The following is a 6,509-nucleotide window of genomic DNA, read 5'->3' as shown; positions in this document are numbered from 1 at the left end:
CTCTTTCCTCCATAGTTTGCCACATAGTTCATATCTTCCTGATAGTGCTGGTTGTCACTTTCTGCACTCCAAGAGCATACATATGGTTGGTTAATGCATGGTGTACATAAGCCCCCATTAGTCGCATAAACTATGTGTACTTGCTACTTCTGTCCTGATTCATCGATCTTTTTGGTGAGGATACTCATTTGTATCATCAGAGTGGCCATATTTTCGGCTATGGAGTTATTTGGGTCCAAAGCTACTGAGTGAACGACAGGAGTGATCGTAGAGTCTCTTGTCATCCATCCTGAGTTTTGAGCCATTTTATCAAGTAGGATCTTGCATTCTCTGAATGATTTGCTCAAAAATGCTCCACCTGCTGAAGCATCAACATTGGCCTTTATGCTGTCTGCCAATTCTATGTAGAACCTCTGCCCCAACATCTGATCTGAAATGCCATGATGTGGACACTTAACCAGCATACCCTTGAACCTCTCCCTCGTTTCTTGTAGTGTTTCTATTGGTCTCTGCCTGAAGCTCAATATCTCATCAATTCGTTTGGCAGTCTTATTGGGTGGGTAGAACTTGTTCAAAAACTTCTTGACTAATTCCTCCTAAGTAGTGATGGAGTTTATGGGGAGTGAATTAAGCCAAGTCTGAGTCTCTCCCATCACCGAGAATGGAAACAATAACAACTTTATTGCTCCCGGTGTCACATTAGGTTGCCTTTGCGTGACACATATTGACAGGAAAGTTTTCAGATGCTGCTGAGGATCTTCAATGTAAGACCCTGAGAACAGTCCCTTGTTCTACAACAAATGTAGCATGCCGTTTGTGATTTGAAATGATTCCGCTTGTATCTGAGGGACTGCAATTGCGGTTGCCAGATTTTCGGTGGTGGGTTGTGCCCAATCATACAATACTGTTTCTGGCACAAGAGGCACCACACCCTGATTGTTCGGTTCATTTGCATTGTTTTTGTTGTTTGGATTTTTTATTCCGTCATCCATGTCTAGTTCGATTTGTTCTGTTGAGTTCTATTGTTGTTTCCCCTTCTTGTTTGCACGATTCAGTGCCTTGAAAACTTTCTCAGTATATGATAATGCTTCGAACAATTCAGCAGTTCTTGAGGAGTTTCTAGGCATGCCCCTGTAACACCCAAGACTACAAACGTTAGAATTTCAATATATTTAGTTTAAAATGAAGAAAATTGACTACACTAAGAATTCTAGCACTTCTTTTAGCTGCAATTAATAACACCATTAATTCCCCGGCAACGACGCCAAAATTTGATCACGCCCAACTGTGCCTTATAAAAAGGACTAATCGGTTGTTGCAAATATATTCCGGTTAACAAGCCCAAAGTCGAATCACACAGGGAATTAACCTATAAAGCACATCTACTAGACTTGCACAAATTCACGCAATCAATCTTCAGAAATATTTAAATAACAAATTAGATGTTTACTGCTAAAAAATTTAGTTATGAAAATGCAGTAATTAATAACTAACTACGAACAGGTTGTAGACAAGATTTGGAATGATCTAAGGTTCTGATTTCCCCTATTGTCAGAATCTTTTCCGCTACATTTCCTATAAAGTTGCCTAAGTTTTCTCTACCGATCATGTGCTTTCTGATTGTCGTAATTCTCTCCTGAGTAACTACCACAATTTACTAGATATATTCTTCCGAATTACGCTAGCTGGCACTAAGTTACGGCTCACTCGGATAGTACCAAGATTTCGTTATTCCTAATCCCACCTTTAAACCCTCCGTATTGATCCCTTATATACGTTAGGAGTGATGATGTTCAACAACTACCTAAATATGCACTCTTTTCCGAGAATACACATTAAATAGGCACAGTCGATTGAGAGCTCTTCAACCAACCATAATATAAACGTAGTTGAAAAAAATAGAGAAACACTACGGCAAATCTATAATAACGTAACAGGAAAATCATCCTCCAATAGATTCCATCAAAATCCTATATTAGAATTTTAGCTACTCATACTCATAGTAAAAATATCCCAAGTATTTTGCATAAATAAATTACAAGGTAAAGATGAAGGAATGTAGAAATCGATGATTCTATCCACCAACAGGTGTTCCACGAGCTATTCTTGCCTCCGGTTGCAAAGCTCCTTCAAAAGTGGTGTTTAATGTCTATTTATATGTGTAGAAAAATACCTAAAAGACATATCCCAAGTCCTAGTCAAACAAAGAGATGAAATAAGCCTTCTAAATCCGGATCAGGCTCGTCTCAGACCGTGCCTCGTGAGGTAAAACGCGAGATGCATCTGGCCCCCAGACTATGCGGCACCAGGCATTCAGTGCGCTCATCCTCACCTTACCCCCCACGTCGCCTGCTCCCACGCGAGTTCAGAGGCTCGCCTCACCAGCTCTAACGCGAGCTCCATAGCTCGCTTCGCTAGCTTCTTCATTTTTCCGCTGCTCACTTCTTTCTTTCTTCTTTCCAACTATTTTCGAGCACGCTTTATACTTTAAATCTTCCTTTTGCTCTAATTTCATCTCCAATGTACCTACACATAAAATAGACTCCATTACGCGCAAATAAAGTATAGTTTGGCATTAAATCACCTAAACTGTAAGGTAAATAATGTACTAAAATATGGAATTATAGCCGAACATCAGCGACCTGCGTGGCTTGGTTAGTTAGAGAGATTCAGTTATAACGGCTTGATTATGTGCAAATAGGTTTCGAAGAGTTCTCGATGGTTTCTACCTCGGTTTGACATGGATATTTTCTACAGGCACGAGGAGTATGTTGCGTGTTATGTTTTTCTCTTGGATGGGATTAAGAGGAAGGTTTCTAGCTATTTGAGTATGTATTCTACTTGTGATTCAAAGTTGATATTGAGATTCTCGTACTTTTCATATGATGGCATAATAAATGTTGTGTGTTGTGTGGGATTGAGATTTGCATGTGCAAGGTCACTATTCAGTTCGAAGGGAAGGTCATGAATTCTTAAACAACATGGATGATTTCAGATGACTAGATGAATGTTATTACCACTTGGTATTGCCTGAGAAGGGTGCACATTTTAGAAGGCACACTGTGTTTTGACTTATAGATGCTTCATTGGTATTGCGGTACTCGCATGGTTGATCGACTGCTAATGTTCAAATTTTGCTATGTGGCACGAACGAATTATAGATGTTTTCCTCGTGGGATGATCGTGCATGAGAGATGTGTTAGACATTCAGGTGGTGGAGTTGGGATTGGCTATGGCGATTCATGTGTTCTATGGATTTGGAGACTAAGAGTTATCAAACTTAGATTCTTTCGGGGTTGCGGAATGTGAAGATGTGGCCAAAGTTAGCTGGATGGTAGTACGTGCTATGGTTAGGTCATTGTGGACTTTTGGAGGGCCATTTATCCATTTGGGATGACTGGAGTTGATTTGGCGGCCCATTGGTAGGCCCAATAAGGATGCACATTCTACATCGAGTCGGATTTGTTAATTCAACACGGTTAGTGTTCAGGGGTGAGTCATTCTATGTTCTACTCTTCTATGCTATGAGGGATTGTGATTTATTGGTTATATGCACATATGATGCGGTTCTGTTTGGGCCTTGTAGCGGAATTCGAGCAAGATAGTTATTGGAGTATTGAATGGTTGATTACGCCTTGGTTATGATCTTTCCGGGCATGGTATGTTGTGTTATTCGCTTCTCTATGGTTATGGTCATGCACTTCATGTACTTGATGTCGAATTGCATGTGGTTGTTGATTTTGAGCATTGCGGCTTGAGGTATTTCATAAGACCAGTGTTGGATGGGGTCACACATTGCAGTAGAGTTATGTTGGGATATGATCCTTTGTGTTAGATCCATATGTCTTGGTTATACTATGTATGATAGGTTTATAGCATTGCGGCTGTGGTGGTACTTGTTAGGCTTGCGAGACGGTTCTCTCATTTGAGTCATTTTCCATGTTTGAGTACATTTGAATTGTTGCTTGCTGGTGCATAGATTGCACGGTTGTGACTTTAGTTTGTATTCGTGTGGCGTGTCAATGGAATAGCTATGTTTGATGTGGTAAGGTCATTGGACCTAGAATGGATACTATCGGATTTGATTACGGTATATTAGGAAGAATAATATCGGAAGTGGGCTAAGAATTTGGCTTTAGTTCTTGTTGGATGAGTGGTTATGAGTTTCCCATTTTTCTTCATATTTGCATTGCTGGTTTTTGCTGGTGTCTAGTGCCCCAACTGTTTTTCGCGATCGCGAAGATGGAGGTGCGATCGTGTAGAGGAAAATCTAGCGCTAGGTATCTTCTTCTTCGTGTTCGCGAATATTCGTCCGCGTTCATATAGGTTGCTGGATTTTGAGCATTGCGTTAGTGCAAGTGATTACGCGGTCGCACTGTGTAGAGCTAGGATGGGAAGGTCTTCATGACTTATTCATAGCGTTCGCGTGCTTGGGGCCGCGTTCGCGTAAAGATTCTTCGAGGGTTAACATTTTGTGCTTTGCGATTGCGAAGCTGGTTCCGCAATCGCGTAGAGTATTTCAGGGGCAGTGCATTTTTCTTCTTCGCGATCGCAATGATATTTCAACGATCGTGATTCATTGACTCGTCTAATGATTATAAGTACTCTATTTTTGGGGGTTCGGCCATTTTAACATATTTGGAGCTATGGAGCTCGGATTGAAGCAATTTTAAGGCAATTTTCACCACACAGATTAGGTTTCGAGCAGTTCAAAGGTCGGTACGCGCGGGATGGCATTTCTAGAGTATTGTTTAGCTTGCTAGGGATTGGATTCGGCTTGTTCGAGGTAAGTAACACTTCTAAACTTGATGTTGAGGGTATGAATCCCTGAATATACATGTTATGTGTTGGTGTTGAGGTGACACACATCCTAGGTGATGGGCGTGTTGGTGTGCACCGTGTGAATTATGACTCGGTTGATTATGTGGTAGTGTGTAGTTACCTAATCTTGCTTCTATCCATGAAATTCCTACGCGCTAGAGTAATGTAGTTGTGATCCATGTTAGAAATCATGTTTAGGCTATATATTTATTCTTTTAGGACCCACTGAGGTCATTGTTGCTGTTGAGTTATTTGCTTAAATTGCAATTACATGCTCAGTCATATTTATTTATTTGCATATCATATCTCAGTTTCTGTTGTCATTGTTGTCACATCATGTTATCATTGTTTGGGCTGATTGGCATGAGATTTGTGATCCTGAGAGACTGGAGAGATTGATGACTGAGCTGAGGCCGAGGACCTGATTGTGAGTGATATTGATGGGATCGGGCGGAACGCCGCAACAAGTTTTATTGATTCATGATGGGATCGGGCTGCACGCTGCAGCAGGCCATATTGGCTTTATATATATTATTATTATATGGATTGGGCTGCACGCCGAAGCAGGCCATGTTGGCTTATATTAGCATTTGGACAGGATCTGCCCCTCCGGAGTCTGACATATCAGCAGTGAGCGCAAGTACTGTACAATCCTGAGTGACTGAGTGTGTTGAGTGATTGAGCGTGATGAGTGGGAGTGCGAGACAGTGAGATTGAATACTCCAAGAGTGTGAGTACATGAGCTCATCACTGTGATGCATTGCATATGATATGTATACTTGACATACATGCATAGATATGCATTTCCTCATGCTACACGATTTTGTGACATTTAGGACTTCACATGCACACTGACATGTAGGCATAGAGACATACTTTTCTCATACTATCTGAGATTGAAACATCTTATTTGTTGTTGAATGTTTTGGGGGGAAAATCACACATTCCTTACTCATATTTTGGTGATTTTAGCGAAAGATTTGGGTTTTACTATTATACTTGAAAAGTATGCCTAATTTCCGTAACTGTGAACGAGCTGAGCATCATATATTTGAGTTATTTCATGTACTACTTTTATTATATTATTATGAGTTGTTATTGGCTATTGGTGTTGGACTCTGACCGTTGTCCAAGCTCGTCACTGCTTTTAACCTAAGGTTAGGTTTGTTACTTATTGAGTACATGGGGTTGGTTGTAATCATACTATACTTCTGCACCTTGCGTGCAAATTTTGGAGCTGATATCGCTGTGTATGGTGGGAGATGGCTTTTAACATGAACTTGCGTTCCGATTGTAGCTTCCTCTTGTTCATGGTAGTTTTAGATTTATAAACAAAATCTGTTTATGTACATTTTGAACATATGATGTATTTATTTTACACTAGCTTTGTAAACTCTAAGTCTTAGAAGCTCATGATATGTACTACGAGTCCTTTAGGAATTATTTGTATAAAAGTTCAGTTATATTATAATTATTTCTCTAAGTGAATCTCTAATTGAATTGGATTATTGCTAATTAGCTTACCTAGCGGGTTGGGTTAGGTGCCATCATGACTAGTTGGATTTTGGGTCGGGACAAGTTGGCATCAGAGCTCTAGGTTCATAGGTTCTATGAGTCATGAGCAAGTGTCTAGTATAGTCTTGCGAATCGTTATAATGACGTGCATACCTATATTTGAGAGGATACAG

The 6,509-nt window shown here is 40.3% G+C and overlaps 1 non-coding gene across 1 annotated transcript; it reads left to right on the top strand.

The window, feature by feature from the left end:
- Positions 1 to 435: 435 nt before the first annotated feature.
- Positions 436 to 542, top strand: LOC117276900 (small nucleolar RNA R71). The gene has a single exon (XR_004507167.1). It is a non-coding gene; the product is annotated as a small nucleolar RNA R71 (small nucleolar RNA).
- Positions 543 to 6,509: the final 5,967 nt, after the last annotated feature.

Source organism: Nicotiana tomentosiformis, chromosome 12, assembly GCF_000390325.3.
Source record: "Nicotiana tomentosiformis chromosome 12, ASM39032v3, whole genome shotgun sequence".
In the NCBI taxonomy this organism is placed as follows: domain Eukaryota; kingdom Viridiplantae; phylum Streptophyta; class Magnoliopsida; order Solanales; family Solanaceae; genus Nicotiana; species Nicotiana tomentosiformis.
The sequence above is the reverse complement of the archived record's forward strand: the minus strand, read 5'-3'. Positions and strand labels throughout refer to the sequence as shown.